Here is a 23745-nt window from a genome sequence, read left to right on the forward strand (position 1 = left end):
TGCATTTAGGATTTGTATTTCACTGTTATTGAATTGCAGAAAAAGCAACAAAGATGTCATAGCCAATTAATTGCACGTGTTTTTCCTGGCCGGTTTGCCTCTTTTTGTGGGATGAAAATCTGCATTTCTTTGAGTAAAAATGCTATCTCCATGTCAGATCAGCTAACTTCTTCAGTTAATACAATCTCAAAGATTCTTGCGTCTAAACAGGATTCAGATTTCGATATTTTCAGTTTGTCATTTTGTAGAAAAACTAGCCTATACTGAGCATATAATTCAAAAAAATTACTAGTAATATGTGTATATATATAATGTGTGTGTGTGTGTGTGATAATCTTAAAAAAAAAAATAATAATAACAGTTCTGTTTGTCGGTACACCAAGGCAACACACAGAGACCATTCATTGTACCCTTCCACTCTACTCACAATAGCTCCAACTTCTCACAACAACAACAAAAAAAAAAAAAATGCCATATAATTATTTTACAAGAGAGTTCAAGGAAGCCTTGCAAAGTTAATGCAACAGCCTTTCATGTGTTACCCTCTCAAATACCTTAGCAAAATCTAACAGTATCATAGTAATCTATCCATTCCCTTTAATAAACCCATGTCATTCCTTGCGCAGTATAGCTTGTCTGTTTACAGGTTTCTGAATGCAAGTTCTTAACAACTTCTCTAAAATCTTCACCACCACACCAGAGATACTGATAGATCTGTAATTAGATACATGGGTTTTTGCACACTTGTACAACAACACTATCATAACTAAAAGACATGTACTAACCACAGTGATATGTTTTAATACATAAATATTTCATCCCAAGTATCTGGGGACATCCTCAGTACAGTAATTCAAATAATACTAGGAATAAACATACAGTTAGGGCTCGTGATTACGATGGAATCTCAATATGTGTGCAGTAGAGTCTTGAATTAAATTAAAATATAACTTAAAAAAAAAAACTGTTATACATTCTTTCTGTTCTTGTGATATCTTTCCTGAACTGAGACCTAAGTTACACAAACGTGAAAGATCTAGCCAATTCAGTTGTACATACCTTTAGTATATATACATGCTGTGATATTCCATCCATTCCTATTGCCAGATGCTTATCCGTGTTATGCAATAGCTTTCAACTTCATTTTCATGCACCATGTTGATATATATATATATATTAGCAAAGTGGGTGCTCATTAACTGAACATTCTCCTTAGCTTCTGACACTACAGTATCATTATGCATTCAGTAAAGTTATTTTTCCACATTCGTTCTCTCTTTTACTTGCAGCATAACAATAAAATTCTTTCAGGACATCTGTATTGCCAATTTTTCTTTCGTACTCTGATTTAGCTTTCCTCACAATACTTGTGATTTTTCTGACCTGCACTTATATATATATATATATTTCATAAATGCTCTCGCTGCTATTCTCATGATAAAAATCTCTTGTTTAGTAAGGTTGCACATCCATTTAACTCCAATCCTGTTTATTCTTCAAATTCTAGGTCTGCGTTCAGATATCACCTCAGTTAAGTTTTTTTTCGAAGATTCCCATGCATTACTGATATCTTTCCCATATAATAAGTAATACCATGGAACCAAAGATAGCATTTTCTCAAGTTGCTTAGTAGTTCATCATGCAACTGCTTCTAATTGAAACATTAGATCTATCTATATAGACACGGTTATATTTCATTTCACATCATGGAGAAGAGTAGAAACAAAAGCAATAATGGGTATATGGCTAATAGGAATACTGCAAGGTAATGCAGTACCAAGATATTTGGTCTATCTTGGTACTGCATTGTTTTGTGGATTTGGTTAATTCAATCTGCCGGAATTATTGGGATTAATGAAATGGGACAATCAGTAATAGAAGTTGAAGGATATAGTATATTTTAAGAAGATAGGAATAAAAAGTCAGAAGAATTCAAAGAGTGTACAATAATTAAACTTATGTTGTTTGTATCTTTCTCTGTGTTTTTTTTCTTATGAATCACTAATTGCATTAACCTAGATTTTGTTCTTCCTTGAGGTATTTTTTTTCTAAAATTCTGACACACTTCTCTGATTTGCTAACTGTTTCCTTTTGTATTCTGGTTGTCTCATACAAGGATAGATCTGCTCACACAATCCTAAATACTGATGATATTAAGTTCCTTTCTAATCTTCATTTTTTATAATGATTCTGCCATCAATGCCATTTGTTCACAGAATATTCATATCTGTACAACTTCTTTGGTCAACTGTTTTTAGTTCCCAATTCTAAGATGCACAAGTTTAACTTGGATTAAACATTGTTTTGTGTGTACTTCTAGTCTTGTTTAGTAGATAATCTAACTTGAACAACTTAGCAGTTGTTCATCTGTAATTTTGGTGTTACACCCTGATAACTGAAGAATGTGAAAATTTCAGTTATCATGATGTAACGAGAGAAGAAATAAAAACCCTGTATAAATAAGCAAGCAAGCTTGTTCCTAAGCAGATATCGTTAAGAGACTTTGAAAATAACGAATACGTATAAAATTAAAAGAAAGAAAAATACACTTGCATCCAAGTGAAAAATATAGCTGAAATTGTTTGTTGAACTAAAAAAGGGAATTAATTTTATTACAGTTGTGATATGATAAAATAAGGTTAAGTAAAGCAAAGAAGATTAGTCATAGGATTTTGTATGTGAGAGAGAGACTAGTTTTTACACTTGAATAAGAGATTAAACATTCGAGAAATTTAATTATAAATTAATCCCCTTTCCAAAATTTATTATTTTGGAAAGGGGATTAATTTAGTATAGATGACATAGAGGTTAGCTTAAACAAAAATTAAAGCTCAAGGTCATAATTCCCGAATTGAGACTTCGTCACGTGTCAGTCGCGTGCACACGGCTGGAGGATGTTTTAGCAGAAAAAACGCCACTAATTGGTCAGTGAAGTCGACCCCAGTTAATGGCGGAAGAAGAGAAATTGAAGGTGCCGGTAGGGTCATCGTATAAAACGGTTAGGAACCCCTCCCCACGGGACTTTTTTCCTCAGAGTTTTCTTCACGAGTCATCGTATAGGTCTCGCGGTTTTCCTGAGTGACGGGTTAGGAGTTTTCTCCATCCGACACAATAAGGAAACAAAGTGTGCGAGATTTCGATTCCGTGTTCCTATTGTAAGAAATGAGGGACGCCGTTTAGTTAAAAGAAAGAAGATAATCTCAGCGTGATTCATCATCCAGTGATCATACTGAGAGAGAAAAATCTATAAAGAAGTCAGTGCCCACGTGGTGAATTTCACAGCCATAGAATTGATGATCCTATGTCAATATCTTGACATGCTTCACGATCTTTACAAGCTCCTTGATTGGAGCATGTGAAGATCGTGAAGGCCCATCTTAATGCCACAGGAACTTAGGAGTGATAAGTTATGGAAGAGTTCGTCCTAGGAAGGTACAATCGGAAGAAGGTAGAAACCAGTGTAGAAGACCCAAGTAAAAAGGTACTGTAAGAATCTCGTGTCAATTCAAATCATGTGTAACTGTAATCATTGTTCAATACCAGAACAGTTGAAGGGATTAATGAGAATTATATTAGGACTTTAGTACATGTCTGACTAGAATGAGAATAAGCTTGTTACTATTAATTAACAAGTATTCATGTGCCTAGAGATTTATGCATGTACATTGTATTTCATTTAAGAGAGTTTTAAAGGTAAGAAGTGTGTATTAGCTCAGCGAAAGGATAATAATAATCCATATTGTCTTAGTAAGAAAATTAAAGTAACTGATTATATATGTGCTAGAAAGTACAGAATTATAGCGTGATCAGACTAGTAAAGGGTTAGAAAAAGGGGTCAGCTAGTTCTAGGATTATATATGTTCGTATGCATGGAATCTGTTATGGTGGTATGATCACAATTCCCATATTAGGATCTTAGCCTAACACTTGTGTTTAGCTAGTGTTAATTTGTATTATATATTCGTAGTATTGGATTGAGTTTTATTTGTTAAAGAATGAATTATACCATGTTTAAGAGTTCAATAAACTTTTGTTCAATGAAAATACAGTTGTCTGAGATTGCCGCACAATGCACCACTTGTAACAACTTACGATCTTAATCACGCGGGGGAGGGGGAATTTTGTTAAGTTACGAGATAAAGATTGCGACTGCATATTAGTTTCACGCTCAGACATATTTGGTAATTGCTCCTTGTTTTTGAATTTTATATCTTAAACTAAATGTCCTAAAAGGCACAGTATAAAAATAAATATTTAGGGACACTAAGGGGAGAAGCTTGAATATTTGTATTTGGGTGATATCTCGTATATAAGATTTGGATAAAGACAAGTAGAGTTTCACATGTAAGGATAGTTGAAAGCATAATAATCGTAAATTGGGACACAACGGTGGTTCAGTTTACACCAGAGTAACTAGAGAAATATGATATTCATTCATTTCACTGCTAATCCGAGGGACGTCCAGAAAGTGTGTTTTGATGGACTGTCAGAGAAACAAAAAAAAAAAAAAAAACTTTAGTGGAAATTAAAGTAGATGCATTTCTCTACTTTTCTACATGATTTCCACCATTGTTCAGGCCCTTATCAGAACGGGGTACCAAGAGTTGTATACCTTTGTTCTTAGAAGGTTGCTGCCTGTGACGCAAACCACGTATTGACCGCCTCTGGTGTGTGATTATGAATAAAAAAAAACGTCCCTGGTAAGCATACCATGTCGTTTATTTTGGATCGCACCAAATCGTAAGTCACTAAAGATGATCGCATGCTTCCTTCATCGTGCACCCTGTCTTTCATTAAAAAGTCTTACCCATCTTTGTACCATTGAATCGTTCATTGCGTGTTCTCCATAAACCTCAATAATTTTCCAATGAATTTCAGCTGCTTTAACGTTCCTCGCATTCAAGAAACGGATAACTGACCTAATTTCACATGCGGCTGGCGATTCGATTTTCTTAGACATAAGCACACACCAAGAAGCGTACGCACTGCGAAAATGTCTGAAAACGGCACCAACGCCTTGCTAAAGAATCAACAAACCCAGCACGCATGCACACCATTGGGATCGCAGCGCCGCAGTGAAAATATTTAAAAATGGAACTTACTTTCTGGACGTCCCTCGTTTTTAACTGTCTTTATAAGCACCTTCAGAAATAAGTAGTTTGTCGTGGTATGAAGCGCTAACAATCAGTTATTAGAGGGAGCAGTTGAAATGGACAAACACAAATTACATAATCCTACTGGTACCATCTATTATTAGATAGATTTACTAGCATTAAGTTGATCTTAAAATTAAAATTATATGTAATTGTGCACTGGTCCAAATAGTAAACACATCACCTGCATAGTGTGGCTTGATCTGAGTGTAACTGTGTTGAGTGCTTCCAAGTGCTATGTAGAAAATGACTAAAAGGGAGAAAGGATGAAACGAACTCGCACAGCTGCCCCATTCAGTTTGTATATTTCCCCTTTCCTTATGGAACCAGCATATACTGTTAATTTGAATGATTCAAATCTATCAATGGGGAAATAGAATTTGATCAAATCAGGCATCTCTGGTAGTGGTACACTAATAAAATAATGTCAGAGCTAATATTATGATTTCTGATCTGTTAAGTTACCGTTTTTAAATATAGTTTTTTTATTATTATAATAATAAAAATATTACGGCATCAGACTATGGCTTTAGGCAACTGGAACATCTCTCTGACAGGGAAGGAGTTGGAACTGGTTGAGGAAGCCAAGCGCAACCGGCTAGACTTAGTCGGGTTTTCTTCAACCAAGAGGAGAGGCTCTGGAACTGTCGACCTGGATAAGGGGTGGAAGCTCTACTACTCTGGTGTGAGCCCGACAATGTCTGCTCAGGCGGGTGTGGGGATACTCACAAGCCCCAAGTTGTCAGACTGTGTTACTGAGTGGATCCCATTGGGGGGACGGGTATGTGTGTTAAGGCTTCAGATGAAAAACCATGATTTGGCTGTGGTGCAAGCCTATGCACCTAATCTGGAGTCAGAATACTCTGCCTTCCTAGAGGAAGTGGATGCTGCTTTTGACATGGTGGCAGACATGGAATCAGTCCTGCTAATGGGCGACTTCAATGCACTTGTTGGAACAGATGACCAGACATGGAGGGGTGTGGTTGGGAGGTACGGTGCCCCTGACCTTAACGCGAATGGGTTGAAATTATTGGACTTCTACTGTACTAACAGCTTGTCCATAATGAATACTTTCTTCCAGCACCGAGAAGTCCATAAGTATACCTGGTACAGGGATACACTAGAACAAAGGTCTCTGATTGACTTCTTTATAGTCTCAGCAGACCTATTTTCCTGTGTTGGACGTTCGTGTGAGAAGAGGGGAAGATCTGTCAACCGACCACCACCTTGTTGTGTGCACTCTATGGCTTCAGAAACCAGATGCTACCATCAACGCTGGTAGGCCTAAGCAGCTATACCGCGTGAAATGAGAGGCATTGGAAAATGAGGCTGTGAGGAAGAATTTTGCAGATGACATTTCCTCCAGGTTCAAAGAGATTCCCAAGCATACTGCAGATGTTGAGGAGGAATGGAAGCTGTTCAGAACAGCTGTCACTGCCTCTGCATTCTCATAGTGTGGCAGAAAGCGGCTCGGCGTGGCAACGGGCAGTGAGAAAAGGACACCTTGGTGGAACCAAGAAGTCCAAAAAACTGTCCGGGCAAAAAAGGAGTCCTACCTAACATGGCTTAGAGTCAGGTCACCTGAGATGCGTTTGTGGTATGCTGAGGCACGAAAAGCTGCTGCTAAGGCAGTAAAGACAGCAAAGCAGAAGGCTTGGGAATCCTTTGGAGAAAGATTATTCATCCTATGCAAATACAAACAAAGTATTCTGGCAGACCATCCGCCGCCTTCGAGGAAGGAAATCGTGCACAGCAAGGGTAATTAAGGCCACTGATGACGCACTTTTAACAACCGAGAAGGATATCCTCCACAGATGGAGGGAATACTTTGAGAGCTTTCTTAACCCAGGTGGCCCAGCAGTTGTGGACATCCAAGAGGTGCAGATCAGGGCAATGACTAGTCTCACAGCAGAAGAGGTCCATTTAGCAATAAAATCGCTAAAATCGGGCAAGGCTGCTGGCGATGATGAAATTCGGCCCGAAATGCTAAAAGCCTTAAATCGAGACGATGTTCTCTGGCTGACTCGAGTGTGCTAGGCTGCTTGGATAACTGGGCGAGCACCAAAGCAATGGCAGACAGGCATAATAATACCAGTCTTTAAGAATGGAGACCAGAAGGATTGCAGTAACTATCGTGGTATCTCTCTGCTCAGCCTGCCTGGGAAAGTGCTTGGAAAGACGGTGCAGGAGCATAGTTGAGTCAAAGTTCCAGGAAGAACAATGTGGCTTTCGTCCTGGTAGAAGCACAACTGACCAAATCTTCACTTTAAGGCAAGTCTTTGAGAAATCTTGGGAATATGCCAAGAATGTCTACACATGTTTTGTGGACTTGGAGAAGCCATATGACCGGGTTCCTCGGGATGAGCTTTGGCAAGTAGTACAGGAGTATGGAGTGGATGGCCAGCTATTAGCTGCCATCAAGTCCCTGTATGAATGTCCAGAGTTTTGTGTCAGGGTAAACAGCACAAAGTCTGAACCTTTCACAGTCTCCGTTGGCCTCCGCCAAGGGTGTGTTTTTTCACCCCTCCTTTTCATAATATTTATGGACTGGAATTGATAGGCACAGCCGAGGCAGTGAGTGTGTCAGAATTGGAAAATGTAGCATTGGACGTCTGCTTTTTGCAGATGACCTAGTTCTGCTTAGCTCTTCCACAGATGACCTCCAGCAGACCCTGGATAAGTTTGTAGCTGTTTGTGCAGACGCCGGAATGAAGATCAGTGTGGACAAAACTGAAACATTTGTGGTCTCAAGACAACCATCCCAGTGCACTCTAAATGTAAGTGGAGTCCCAATGAAACATGTGGAGAAGTTTAAATACCTTGGGTTCATATTCACGAATGATGGAAAATGGGACGTAGAGCTAGATACTCGAATTGGCTTAGCAAGCTCAATATTGCGGGAGCTTGGCCGTTCGGTAGTATTGAAGCGGGAGTTAAGCCAGAAAGCAAAGCTGGCTGTCTTCAATACAGTCTATGTCCCCATCCTCATCTATGGTCATGAGAGTTGGGTAATGACCGAAAGAATGCGGATACGAATCCAAGCGGCTGAATGAGGTTCCTTCGAGGGGTTGCGGGGCTGACAAAACTCGACAGAGTCAGAAGTTCTGCAATTCGGGAAACTCTCAATACTCAACCGCTGCTTCTCCGTGTTGAGAGATCACAGTTACGCTAGTACGGGCACCTGGTCAGAATGCCACAAGAGAGGCTCCCTCAGCAGGCCCTCTTTGCCAACCCAGAGGGTGGAAGGCCAAGGACTCGCTAGATAGATTATATCCAAAACCTGGGGTGGATACGTTTGGGAATCCCACCAGAACACCTGAGTTTGGTGGCAGAGGATCGTGACCACTGGAAGTTCCTCTTGCAGCTTTTGCCCCCACAACCCAATTAGGAAGAGTGGGCCTTGAAGATGTATGTATGTGAACTTAAATTGTACATATTTGGTCTGATGTATTGAAATAACGAAACTTTTATTATTAAAGACCAGAAGATAGAAGGTATAATATACAAAGAGCCGACAAGTTTCACTAGCCACTGTCTAGCATTTTCAAGGCTGAACTGGTGTAAAAACAAATGCGTTAAGTTACATTTAAAACATACACTTTAGTAACTGGTAGGCCGTTACATTTATCATTCTGTTTGAAGGCGTGCATGTGTTCGAATGCTTCAGTCAGAATCCCGTACATGACAATGTGTTGTGTAGTTTTTTTGAAAATTGTAATTCTGTCAAACTGAGAGAGGTGATGAGATTTTTCCATATGTCTTTAAGAATCATACTCTGATTTCTATTTAAATTATTGCCTGTGCGTAGTACCACAGCTGCTTCTTTTAAAATTCTGTATCTGTAGTCATTTTCGATGTAAGGTATAGAACTGTTTTTCCAATCGATAACGTGATTTGATGTTGAGAAATGATAAGTCAAACCACTTATAAACTTAAAAACCACTCTGATGTTATGAGCTTTTAACATTCTTGCCAATTTTGTGGAAACTGAATTAATATATGGAATGACAGCTGTGGATACATATTGGGGCACCGTAACTCGTTGTTGGTGGTTGTCTTTAAATAGCCATTTCTTTAAAATATTAGAAGGGTATCCATTAAGTGATAGAGTGTTAGCTATTAGTGACAGTTCTCTCTATATATATCTGTTTCTTTTGAAATAGACCTTAAGGCTCTATTAACTTGTCGGCTTTGTATATTATACCTTCTATCTTCTGGTCTTTAATAATAAAAGTTTCGTTATTTCGATGTATGCATGTATTATTATTATTACAACGAAGGATAAATTTCATGCAAAGAGAGAAAAGATGTTTTGAATTTACAACTGGAGCAGCTTGAGACTGGTTTATCAGGTCTAAATAGCGTCTTTTTTTTTTTTTTTTTTTTTGCTAGTTTACGTTTTTGCAGGATTCGAAGTGACTTTGATGGTAGAATAGATTTGTATAACAGAGAGATGGCCTGCACTTGAATGGATTTGGCATAGGAGCCGAGAGAAATTATTAATTAGGCTAAGACAAGAGTTTCTAACCCGGAAATTAATAGTTTGCGGGAAGGTATGTGACCATCTTTCCCGTTTATTGGACTCCTGAAGTGGTGTGAAAACAAAAGTAAAAATACAAAAATAAATAAAAATGGAAAAACAAAAATTCTTAGTATGCCTACGTTACGTTACGTAGGTTTACAAATAAACATTTTGTAAGGGGGAACTAACATAAAAAAACTAAAATTAATGAAATTTGCAAGAAATTTTAATTTCACTTAGCTTCCCTGTGCATCCAAGTTCTTTTGCAAAGCCACGACCTCGGCTTCGTTTCTAATTGTTCTCCCCAATTTTGCATCACTGCAAACAACAATATCACCATTCATACCCCTCCCGATATTGTTAACATACAAGTTAAACAGCAACGGCCCTAAAACAGACCCTTGGGATACACCGCTAGTAACTTTCCTCTTCTGGGATATCGGTCCTCCATACCCAATTTGCTGATACCTATCAGACAGCTAATCCTTTATCGAACATACTAACCTGCTACCAAAGCCCATTCTTTCCAGTTTAATTACCAGCTTATTATTTGTCACCTCCATGGAGTCCAAAGACTCATCGATGGAGGGAATCCACAACTGTGCTTCAGCCACTCGCAATCCACCAACTGACCGCAACTACACCAACGCCATCTACCGCCAACCACCACCATCACTAGTATTTTCACAGACCATCACAAACATCCATACCCACGGCGGGATTCGAACCCATAGACACGCTAACCACTCGGCCAACCATGTTTGCATGTGTCAAGCATGGAGTGAGTTAACCGTCGCTAGTACTGCCCTTTTGCCGTCCTCGCCAAGCGAGACACCTCGCTCTGGTCTGCACTTTATATACTTCACACAACTGGTTATTAACACTCATCTTATGCTATTTTCATAATAAATTCTTCTTCAGGATTGCATGCTTTACCACATCCATCCATTGCACACCTGCTCTAATTAGCGTCTTAGCTTTTGGTATACATTCTGATATTGCCTCCACTAGATAGTTCTTAAGGTCCAAGTAGCAGCGATACCTTTCCATTTCCTCATTCCATATTATTGCTGCAAACTGTCTCCTAAGCTTCTCATAATTACCAGCCTTATAGTTCCACATATATCCTTTTCTCACAGAAGTTTTCATATGGTTTGCCATCCTCCAAGTGATCACGTCATGGTCACTCTCACCAACTTGTGGAAGATTTGACACCACATATATGAAAACATCATATCAGATCCAAGATCTTTGATCTCCATTTACCCTCGGTTACATACTACCTTAGGCAGATGTCTCTCAAAACTTCATTCTCTTTGCTCCCATCCGTGAACTCTTTATTCCAATCTCCTCTCTTTCTCAACTGACATCAAGAACAAGAGACCGAGATGATTGGAGGAGGCTAACAAAGAATGTCACCTACCAGCCATGAATGACCCAACGGTCCCTTTAGGAGTACAGGAGAGAAGTTATTATCATAAATGAAGTAACTCATAATGATCATTCTTTTCTTATTTACCAGGCTAATTTGTCTATACATTTCCTTTTCACTGCCCTCCATATTACCAGATTAATCCAACTAAATATTTCATCCTGTCTACATCTGTCTCTCACCATACTGCTTCATAACCACTCCCATTGTTTGCCCCTTGTATCTCCAATTTAAACGGGCATAACTCCTCTGCTACCATTAACAGCACTCACCCCAACTTTTCCCTGCCTGTCTTCACGAAAAATATAACTCACCATCTCCATTCCTGTCTAGATATCATCTTCAACTCACATTTCACTTAGTTTGATGATATTTGGGAGAATAGATCCGATCAATGCAGCAATTTCACTTCCCTTTTTTCGGATACTTCTCACATTGGTGTTAAAACATTATAGACTATTTACGACTTTATAACAATGTTATAACAATTTACGACTTTATAACAAACACCACTTCGAAGATGTATCTCCTCAATACCCTCTTCGGTCTCTTCTATTCTATTTTTATAAAAATAGAATTGATGAAAAAAATCACTGACTTATCCGAAAATGATTATTATAGTTCACACAGTTTTGAAATGAACAAAAGTAATGAAGTGTTTGATCATATTGATATAAATACTTCTTTAAATGAAATATTTAGGGAAATATTAACAATGCCATAAATTACAAATGAAATATTGTTAAAATAAACTATTTATTTAAGGGAGCCTGTATAGCTCAAAGAGCCAGTGTAGCTCAGTGGATGTGGAGTTTGCACACCACAGCGCTTTACCGCATAAAGGAAGACTTTATTTCGAATCTAGTCGATGAATAGAGGAAATTTTATAAACCTTTTTTTACCTGGTTCCAAGTTAGTCGAACTCTGGCACGGCAAGCAGGTGTTTTCTCCCAGAAACTATGGCTTTTCGCCCCGTAAACTCAGGAAAATCGACCGTAGAACCCATACTATTTTCAGACATTAAATATATTGTGTTAAGGAGCACGAGATGGCGACACTTGTTAAGCCGTCTCTCTTCACTGAGTGCGGCTTAATTAGTGATAGCCTTGGGCCAGCTGTCTCTGATTGGGTACCAGTGGAGATGTTCAGCAAAGAGACTAGCTGACAAGCAACGCTATCTCGTGGTCCCTGATCCTAATATATTTATTGTCTGAAATAGTGTGGGTTCTACAGTCTATTTTCTTGAGTTTATGGGACGAAAAAACCGCTTGCCCATACCAGAGATCGACCAACTCGGAAGCCAGTCGAAGAAAGGCTTTTAAAACATTCCTCTAGTCTGACTGGAATTGAACCTGGGTTTTTTTTCGGGCAGACTAACACTGTGTGTGCAAACGCCACTGAGCTACACAGCTTTTAAAGATATCTATATAATTCTGAAATACAGAAATTTGTCTTTTCCTCATTGTTTAACGTCAATTGCTCTCTTTTGCTGAAAATGTAATGCCACGATTTTTTTCATCTCACGTAGGACATTTAACAAAGACTTAACATATAATATATATCTATTATATTTATTCTATTATATAATATCTATTATATACCAGTAGATTATAAAAATAACGTTTATGAATGAAATTATATAGTCCAGGGAAGAGAAAAATATCCGGTTTCAAAAACCCTAGTTGAGACCTAATGCAGAATTAGGTCTCAACTAGGGTTGTGTGTGTGTGTTTTTTCGCGCGCGCGCGAAAGTTGTGGTATGCAATAATCGAATAATCATTATGGGTGACTCTAAACATTGTTTGGGAAGGAGAGAAATCTCATGATAAGAATGAAGTAGAATTTATTAAGCTGTTGGGAGACAATTTTCTCAAGGAGCATGTGAAAGATGGAACTAAAGGTCAAAGACTGTTAGATTTTAGATTTGATTATAGCATCAGAAGACGTCTTGGTTAATAATATGACTGTTTGCCACCAGCTGGTGACAGTGATCTTACGCGCTGTTCTGGAAAGTAGTCAACCGTATGGATGTCTTATTTAAGCAGATTAAATGAACTACAAGCTATATATAAATTATGACAAAATAAGGAGAACACTATCATTAATCCAAAGTTAATGAATGGGAAGGATATCATCAACGCACGAGAAGCATTGAAAAAAGGGGTTAAAATGAGATATTTAAATGCGTTCCTAGAAGAAGGACACATAGGGTGGGGCGAAATGGATGTGCCACTCTTATTAAGCAAGAGATCAATAAGATGTTGATGTGGGAGGAATATTATCAAAAGAATTTTATATTTATGCAGCAAGTAAAAGAAAACAAGAATTTGAAGAATAACTTCAGCGAATGCATACGTACCAGACGCAGAACGGCTTCTTTGAGTTCCGCAAGTAGTTTTAGCATTTCGTTTGGTACCACAAATTCTCGATGGGTTGAGATCTAGGCTGATTCCTGGTCACAGTAGTCACTGAATCGAGTGTTCGATGAGTGTTCGTGCAACAAAAACTAAAGCTTTTTTATGAACGAATCTCAATTCGTATGATACATTTTATAGTTATAATACCATTCAGTGGCGTAACTAGGGGGGTACGGAGGGGACGGTCACGTCGTTTTGACGTTTTGTAATATTTTTGGTGTGTATTGAGAGGGGCGGCAAACTCGGGGATCACGCCAGGCGGCAAAAACTCTAGCTATGCTACTGATACCATTGCTTACATTTTTTTTTCGTCCTTGATAAGGAGCGGAGTCATCCTGAAAGATGCATTTCGTCGTGACGGTAAAGTGATCTTTGATAGTACAGCAATTCTTCTAGCATTTTCTTGTACGCCTGTGCGTTCACTGAACCTTTTGTGAAATGCAAGCGACCAACACCATGATACGACATGCAGCCCCAGATCATCTGACTGGTTGAGAATTTGACTGTTGACACCAGACAGTCAGGGTTGAACTTTTCCCCCGATCGTCTTCGAATTGTCTGTCTGCACCTGCAAGTTAAACTTTTTCTCGTCAGAAAAAATTACTTATTTCCACTGATCCATTTGGCATGCACCAGTTTAACTGCGCTAATCTAATTTCTTTTGTTAACAAGGGCTTCTTTTTAAGGTTCCTGGTTATCAGTCCCTGTCGAATGAGTCTTTTCCCGACAGTTACACAGCTTGCCCCAACTCCCGTTGTTCTTCCCAGTCCCATTTCACTTCTCCGGACGACGCAGGGCAATTTTTGAGGCAGAGCCGCTTCAGAACTCGATCTAGGCTTGGTGTAGACAGTGGTTTTCTTCCTGTCCCCTTCTTCCTTTCAGCAGATCCGGTTTCCTTCACTTTCGACAGCAGACTACAAGATACCATTTAAGCTATTTCATAGAAGGAATAGCTTAAATAAACCTTCTCTATTCAAAGCGTGAATCACATGTTTTCTGCGAGGTGATAACTGCACATAACTAGCCATAGCGATCTCAGCACAAAAATGCGAGGAGTCCTTATAAGGACTAGCTTAAAGGGGCGAAGCAAGAATGCTTTTCATCTTCTCCGTTATCTGTAGAGGATAGTGTAGGGATAAGGTGTTATTGAGCTATTAAAGCTCTGATCATGGCAGGAGGGTAACAGCAATGGCCGTGCCTCAGTTAGAACTTCATTGGCTGCAGCATTGACATCCATTACCCTCCAAAGGTATTAATCACCGCATCTCACGGTCGATTCTTTCTATCCAAAAATGCGAAGACTAGTTCTTGCTGTCTATTTATAGCATAAAAAATTCTGACGCAATAGCAGCAAATGTTACAGAAACCTGTGGGAATGATAGATGATGCAATAGAACGAAATATCTAATGATGAACTAATGGTTCTACTAAAAATTATATTTATGTAAGGTGATGCAGTTTCTATGAACTTCATTTCGCAACTTCAATCGCCAGATAGCCATTCACGTAAGCGTCTGTTTCCGGTAACTACCTCTGATACAAGAATCCCTATGTCTTTCCAGTAACTATTAACGAGTCATCTAATTATGAATGTAAAATAATTGCAGCTGAAACTGCAGAAGAACATACTACCTAAAATTGATATCAACGTGAAAGTTGCCTCTTCTGAAGGGTATACTGAACCACATCTTCTCTGGAGTGGAAAAGAATTTTGTGTGTGGGGGGGGTTGTATCTGTTCAGTCGCAGCAGTACAAAAAATGTCCTATCAGTGAATTAAGAAGGTATGTAGGTAGATCTTTCTTCAGGCATTACACATTGAAAAATTTGAAAAACAATGTAACAAATTTTGGGTAAATTTTATAGAGAATGCACGCCTTTAAGTGAAAATTTATTTAAGATCTTACTCCGTTTTTCTTCAACGTATTTATGCGAAATTTTATGCTCAATAATTACTACTGCAGGTCTAACGAAACATCAAAATAGGTTGAATTTGAAGCTTGCGTTATCTCTAATAAACATTACAAGCCGGTAATTTATGTCGTTCGATGCACACTTGTTTCTCATTAAAATTTCTGCATTTAGCTAGTGAATTTATTATTATTATTATTAAATTGACTTATTTCTAAAACACTTGTATTGCTTAATTGTAATATACATATCGGCCACTAAATTATAAACTTTTATTTAATATCGTGTTGGACGTACAGCCATGCCAATGCCGACCCCCCTTCAATTCCTTGCGATGAGGTAGGGGTCGAGAACAGCTTTCACTAAATGCTTCGATCAATTACTGTGCACAGGAAGTTCTGTTGGTTCATACAAGCCTCCTCAAACGACGGTGATCTCGTTCAGACTGTCTCACTTAGACAAATAACGTACGTTATTTTTCCCATTGATTAAACAACCGGGATATCTGACCTTTTAAGAAACCAGTCAGCTCTGCTGTTTCAAAATCGTGACTTCAGGATAGACAGGCACCCCCCCCCCGCCCTTTATCGAACTCCGAAAATTCCTTTGTTTTTTTTTTTCCATTGTGATCAACACTGTTGACGATTATTGGTGACCAACAGCAGCATTCTTAAATAGTTGCCTGGAACATGTGATGACGCGCGTACCAAGTATTTTGCATATGCGCTGAGTGATGTTTATGTATATCTTCATAAAGATTTCTACTTGATTGGCAGTTATGTGCATTCGTATTATATGTGTTCTTGGTTAAAATATTTTACTCCTGTTACTCATTGTCCTAATATTTCTTCCAATTTCATAGTTTTTACGAAAAAAGTTTACAGGGGTTCCGCCAAATAGGAACCGTTTTATGTAGCGTACTGTTGTCTCAAAAAAGTTGAAGATACTGGTTTATATTATGAAAATTTCATGTTGGGATTGTCAAGTTTGAATTTTTGGTGCTCGATATATTTGGTAGGTTTTTCTTAAGGTTTGAGCTTGTTAACAACTTCTTTAGATCAAGAAGATCTATATTTTTTTTTTTTATGGATCTGTAATTTGGTATATAAAGTGATCTTATAGAAGAGATTGTGTTTTTCGCAACTGTAACGTATTGTATTATTGTGGTTCCTTGCTCTGAGGAGGAGTGTTGGCAGGCTGAGTTATGTACTTCTGCTGATACGGTAATCATTACCGAAATATATATTTTTTTCAAATGATTACATAGTCTCAGGTTTAATATGCTTCGAATTTTGTGTGTAATCCCTTTGGTCCGTTTAAAGGGACAGTCTAGTTTTATGTATCTACATTTTAGATATTGTATATTATGTACAATGGAATTTTACATTCCCGTATTATATATATATATCTACAAACGTACCTCCCGTTGAAAGGTCCTGATAAAGGTTATCCCCAGACGGGATTCGAAGCCAGATCTTTTCAAACAAAGGGTAATAATCTAGAAGCTCTATCAAATAGACACAACGACGACGACAACAACAACAAAAAGTGTAATATTCACAAAATCATTGTGTTCATATTACAAATCAGGCTCCTACTAATACACAAACAAGTTTTAAAACTGTTTCCACTAATACCTGATTGTTAATGTTTGCTATTTGTTTTCCGAAGTATAACACCACCGGAATATTAGCAGCTAAATAAATAAATACTTTATTTCCTTCCCTTTGGTGTTGTGAATTAAGTCCCAAAATTACAAATGCTAGTTCGATGTTTTCTTAATTCTTATTTCATATAAATGCATTTAACGGTCTCTAGTCTTCCATTATTTGTTTTATTTCCAATCCGCCTTTTAGATCCATAACTTAAAATTGGATTAACCGCCATCTTTCAGATTACTAGTTTATTGTTTACTAATTTCTCTCTTGTTTCGTATAAATTCCATTGCGATTCCAACCATATTCTGCTCATATTTTCCATTTCCATGTTAAGCTCAATGGCCTATTCGGGCAAGTTTATTTTATTAGCTTGCCATATGACATTTTGTTGTCCACCAAACTGAACTTGAACAGCTGACATGCGATGATTCTACAGGTTCTCAACTGTATTCTCCATGTTCAGAATCAGAGGAGTGCGTTTCCCACTAGTGCAATGGAATTCATCAGATCTGATGCCAAAACACTGCAACAAAACCGATAAACTATACCAACTGGAATCAAAAATTTTAAAAATAACAATACGGGAAAATATTACTAGGTGGGTTAAGTCTCATACGGAAAAGTTTTTTTTTTTTTTTCAGGAAACTTGGTGTTTTTTTTTTGTTGTTGTTGTTGTTGTTGTTTGTTTGTTTTTATTATGCTAAACAGGCAAATCAATCCAGAACTCACACAATATACCGACATAGGAAACTACAGAATAAAGATTAACCAACCTGTTCTGTCGGATCCGAATACCTGAACTGTACGACATGGGCCTATGTGTAAGCTTAAAACAGGAAGTAACGGAAAAGATTCTATTTGATTCATTATAGAAGTCCCATAACCTTTATCTTCTTAACGACTTTTTGTTATTGTATAGTTTTTAAAGGCTATTTCTTTTTCCAGAAATTGTTATCAGCTGTTACAAGAAGTGGATCGCATAACCCACAACAGTATCAATAAGAAAATACTACTTTATTTTATTTATATTTATAAAAGAAGTTATCTGTCTTCGAAGACAGTAGGATTATAATGACACACATACTCTGTATTCTTATTATTACGTGACAATCCCACAAAATCCAAGGACTCATCTCGAGGGGCACTCCACACCATCTAATCTGCCATCTACACTCTACCCATTCCGCTATGTACACAACGCTAATCTACCTTCCGCTAATCAACTATATAATTCACCATGTGTACATTCTACCATTCGTGTACTGATGATATTTTTATCTGTTAAGTGCGTGTGTTCTCTTGCCGATTTGCCTGTATGCAGATGAAAAACTCTATTACCTTCCTATGAGATCGGCTAAGTCACCTTCCGCTGAGAAAGTCCATATAAAGATTTCTTTCATCATGACGAGAATGAACCTAAGTCTTTCCATTCGAAGGGCGTATGATCCCATCATATTTAATCTTATTATCACAATAATGTCTTATCCCACAATACATTCCTGTGTTACCTATTTGACATCGTTGTTATCCTTATATAATCTGTAACTATCAAATTTTTCTTACGATTTCGAATTTTATCTCCTGTTGCATATACTTTATGTGTATATCATATTTTATCTTAATGGTTATAGTTCTACACTAAATTTACATTTTTCTTTTATTCTCATTCTTTTCCTTATCACTATGAGTTATAAGAAGGAAACATAAGTACCGTCAGTCATTAGAAATTATTACTGAATATCAAATTTATTACCAAAAATGTGTAAAAGTAAAATGTCAATTGCATGATGTTATATTCTTTCTTCTTCTTCTTCTTCTTCTTCTTCTTCTCTCTTCCTTCATCTATGTGGATGATGATGATGAGGCCGAATGAACTCTTTCCACTTCTGTCTGTTCTGGGAGAGTTCGAACAATTCTGTCCAGTTTGGTGTCGCTTGTTGTGATTTGGTTTTCAGGTCCTCTTTTATTTTGTCTATCCATCTAATTCTGGGCTGTCCTTTGGATCTTTTACCTTCCATCGTTGTATTCAGGGCTTTAGATGGTAGTCTTTCTGTTTCCATTCTGGTCACATGGCCAAACCATCGCAGTCTTCTTTCTTGGATTTTGTCTATTATTGTTATTTCTTGTTTTAGTCGTTTCCTTATGTCTTCGTTTCTTAGTCGACCCAGCAGAGATACTCCAAGTAATCTTCTTAGCCAACCCATTTCAGTAATTAATAATTTTTTCTCTTCAGCCTTTTTGAGATTCCAGCATTCACTTCCATAAAGATTCTTACTTTGTTATATTCTTTACCTTGTTTAAATGTAAAACGGAATCTATAAATTGTGGTTGTAGCTAATAAATTGAGACTTGAGGAGACAACATATGCATTCAATAGGAATATGACGCCCAAAGAAAGACTGTTATAAGTTCCATTCTAGTTGCCAAATAGAGGATCATTTTATAAGATTTTCCTCGACCAATTCTCGAGTTAGTCGATCTCTGGCACCGGCAAGTAGGTCTTTTTTTCTTCAAAAAGCTCAGGTTTTTAAATCTGCAATTCAAGAAAATCTATCACGTAACACATATTATTTCAGACAAGAATAGTGTTGTGATTATGAACCACCAGATGATGGCAATTGTCTGTTGGACTCTTCTCCCTGGATGCCTATTGAAAATCAGTGATAGACCTGAACCTGCTATCCTGTGGTGACTAAACTTGGAGACTTTCTACCATCCAGTCTTTTCAAATGTTGTTGAGGGATGACCGACCTTTCTTATTTTCTTTGGGGAATCAAAGACATTAGAGGTTTTAACCGGTTTATATCAATTAGATGAAATATAATGATATTATTTTCAGTCCCTTCTGAACTCGTAGCAAAATGGGATATTGTCGGTAATTTATCACATGTAATAACTTGTGTGGAGAAATTACATTGCCGCTTTTACAGAGTACCAGGACTTGTAGGCTAATCCGTGCTGCATAATCTATCGTTTACACTGCACTACACGGCACTATTTACTGCGTACAATAAAATATTTAATAATCATAATAGTTTTCTTTGTTACTGCGAGTGTTCTCTGGCCAATCTACTTGTATAGAAGGTAAACTAAAGTTTTCTGACAAAAAAGAAAACCACCGCATGAGGTCACTAATTCATCTTCAATGTTTGACTAGTTGAGCTGAAGTTTTCGTGGATAACTTTAGCCTGCTTCCTTTAGTTTGTTTTATTTGAGCTCCTCTTGGTGGATCGAGATATTCACGGATGAATATCAAACAGTCATCTTTAAGGTTGTTGGAGGCAGGTTTCACGAATCGATATAATGATCTTACATCTCCATCAATGAAATCCATAAATAAAAAAGAACTTAAAGATATTGATGCTACATAATTTAATAATCATAAATATAATGAAAACTTGAAAGTGTACTGTAAAGCTCCGCCTATTCCTTTTCAACGAGGGAAGGAGGACCTTTAATCTAACTAAAAGTACATTTTTTTTTATTCCTCAAGAATTCGAGTTACCACTTCATTTAATACTTTGTTTTGAAATGAGCCAGAGTAAACGTAAAATATTTGTTCAGCATTCTCGAAAAAATGTGCAAACACGCGAAGAGCAATTAAAACAACACCCGAAAGTATTAAAAAAATGATTAATTTTAAAAGATAATTAAATGAAGGTTTCAGTTGTATGATTTTTTTGTTGTGATTGCATTAGGTATGAACAGAACAAATTTTTAAATTAACTGATTAGAATTCTCTCTCTCTCTCTCTCTCTCTCTCTCTCTCTCTCTCTCTCTCTCTTCGACACTGAAAGTAGTATATAGAATCCATTTTCTAATCTTGATCTTATAAAGACATTTGGAAGTTAGTTTCTTTTCACGTGTTGCAGTTTTCACTTCACAAAATATGGGAGGAAATCCCTAGAATGCATTTTTCTAGTAAATATACTTCAACCCGGTTTGATTGGTTGGAATCACTTCCAAAAAAACTAAAGCTGCGCGCGTGCGTGAAAACCCACTTTTTGGAAAGAAAACCCCTGTCACATCTGTAGAGAGCATCTAAGTTATTTTTATCTTGCAAACCCTTATTTGACAAGCTAGACGGGATTTGAAACTCAGACAAATATCTCTTAGCTACTTCATCGCGACTGAGATATGATGACCGGAATATAAACTAACAGTTGGGAATATTGTCAATCGGTTATATTGCAAGTTAACATTTAGGAATGAGGCAGGTGAAGATTTAAATGAGCGTAAAGGATGTTTTCTTCATCCACCGTTATGCATGAGTATGCTGAAAGTTGTAACCAGCGGCGAAAAGAAAAAGATAGAATTCAGGTGGGTGCTAGGATTTATCGAGATTATTATAGGAACTGGAGAAATAGGAAAAAGTAAGAAGGTACTAGAGTGGTACCCCTCCCCCCTTAGATGATGATTCTAACCCAACTATCCTGGAACAAAAGAGTGAAAATAGGATAAAAAAAAAAAAGCCGAGAATGACAAGCAACATCCACAGAATACTTAGAAAGATAATTTGTGAGGAATATTTGGTGAGCTGTTGGGATTATCTGATATTATGGCAGGCATGTAAACAATTTACATAAGATCATTACTGATAAGAAATGTCTCCGCATTCGAATGATATCCATGAAGTTGGAAAAGGAAATCCAATTGGATTGGAAAGCATTAAATCCTAGGAGAAAGATGACCTCACTATTAGGAAAGCTTGACTGTCGGAAATTGATATTTAATGAAAGGAAATCAAGTTCAGAATGGTTGGGATATTGGGAGAATGACAAAGAACAACTGCTAAATTCGATAAATGAGAATGGAGATATTTTGAGCAAAAGAAGGTATTCTAAATTGTAACCTCTCAAATTCCACTTTTGAGACGCAATGAATTAAAATGTGTAATTGGAAAAAAAAAAGTGAGATCACTGATGATTCAAAGAAGCTAATATTGAATTTCTCTTCGGAAGAACAGAATTTAGCACACTAGTCATCGAAGAAGAAGAAGAAGAAGAAGAAGAAGGAGGAGGAGGAGGAAAAAGATATGAAGTATGTCGAGTTTAGAACTAATACGATGTGTATTTGTTTGGTGAATCGGAAAGGTTTGCGATTTTCGCATGTAATGTGATTCTCTTCTTTACTTGATTTTTCATTTGCTGTTGTTTAAGGGTAATTTAAAATCGGAGGGACATGACATTTATTGGAATGAGTTCATTGCTAAGACAAACAGGTGGAAAATTTCATCAATTTCTTCTACAAAATTATGGCTTAGGTAGAATCTCCCCCTTCCCAAGTAATTAACAAACGTAATATGGTTGGTCTCATAACCATAGTTGTTTCGGAGGTAATTGTAAACAAATCAAACTGAACCCAACCTAAGCACAAACATTATACTTATTTAGCGCCAAAAGTATTCAACACATTACGTTTAAAAATAAGAAATGAAACTAACCCAAACAAAGACAAAAAAACTCTAATCAAAGAGTATTTATTTTCCCACAGAAATGAGGAAGCTCTGTTAAAAATAATTGTATAAATTATGGTTTTTAGCATATTTGTATTCAAAGATCCAGTCTCATGGGTAAAACGTAAAATTTAAATGCTATTTAACTGCTTTGTTTTATTTTATTCCTAATTAATTGTTATGCAACTTTCTCTGTATGGTGAAATTTTATTTTATCTGCGATTTTATTATGTAATTATATTATAATAATATGTAATGTGTATATTATATGAATGTACATATGTGTATATAATGAAAATGCATTACATAAATTTTTGTAACTTTATGCATATTAAGTGATGAGCTGTTGCTCATCACTTAATATGCATAAAGTGATGAGCAAAATACCTGGATGAGCTGTTGCTCTTAGGTTACACATATGATTGTGAAACTTTTTTACTATTATAGGAAGCTTACAAATAAATAAATAAAAATACATAAATAAATAAAAAATAAATAAATCTTTAATAAGCATATTAAGAAATCCAGCTGAAAAAACTTACCGTTGACAGAAGTACATACCGAACTTTTATGCCGACAGAAGAAATAATTCGCAATTTCATTTAACTGAAAGTCGGTTTTACCCTTCTGGCTTAAACTACGAATACTAATGTTCATGGTATTTTTTTGTTAAAAGAGGATTACATTTTTATAATATTAAACAAAAGTGTACAATTGCAGTTAAAAGAAATTAGACACAACACACAAGTGATAATCAAATCTAATAATTGGATTTATTTAACAAAAAGAATTACATCTGATATGTGTAACTGTTTGTAAATAGTGTGTGTTCTTGGGTCGATTTTCTTGTTCGTGAGGGAAAACTGGAGCGCCCAGAGGAAAACCTCACATCCGCTGACTGAGACCGACTAACTCGGTCAGTGGAATTGAAACGCGAGTCGATGACTGGATTCGAACTCGATGATGCATCGGCTGACCTCGATGAGTGTAGCTTTTCCCGCCATTCCCACTCCACACCAACAAGCGTTCCCAGCCACTTAAGGACCGACCCCCTCGCCACATCCCTAACGGTCCTTAAAAGGTTACCCAATAAGGTGTTCCGATGTTCTGGGTCAAAGTGCATAGCGAAGCCAAAAGGGCATTCGATGGTCGACTATGATTTCACTCTACACCCAATCACCAGCTCGAACCTTTCGCCA

Source organism: Typopeltis vanoorti, chromosome 1, assembly GCF_054136105.1.
Source record: "Typopeltis vanoorti isolate ZY-2024b chromosome 1, IOZ_Tvanoo_1.0, whole genome shotgun sequence".
Classification (NCBI taxonomy): Eukaryota; Metazoa; Arthropoda; class Arachnida; order Uropygi; family Thelyphonidae; genus Typopeltis; species Typopeltis vanoorti.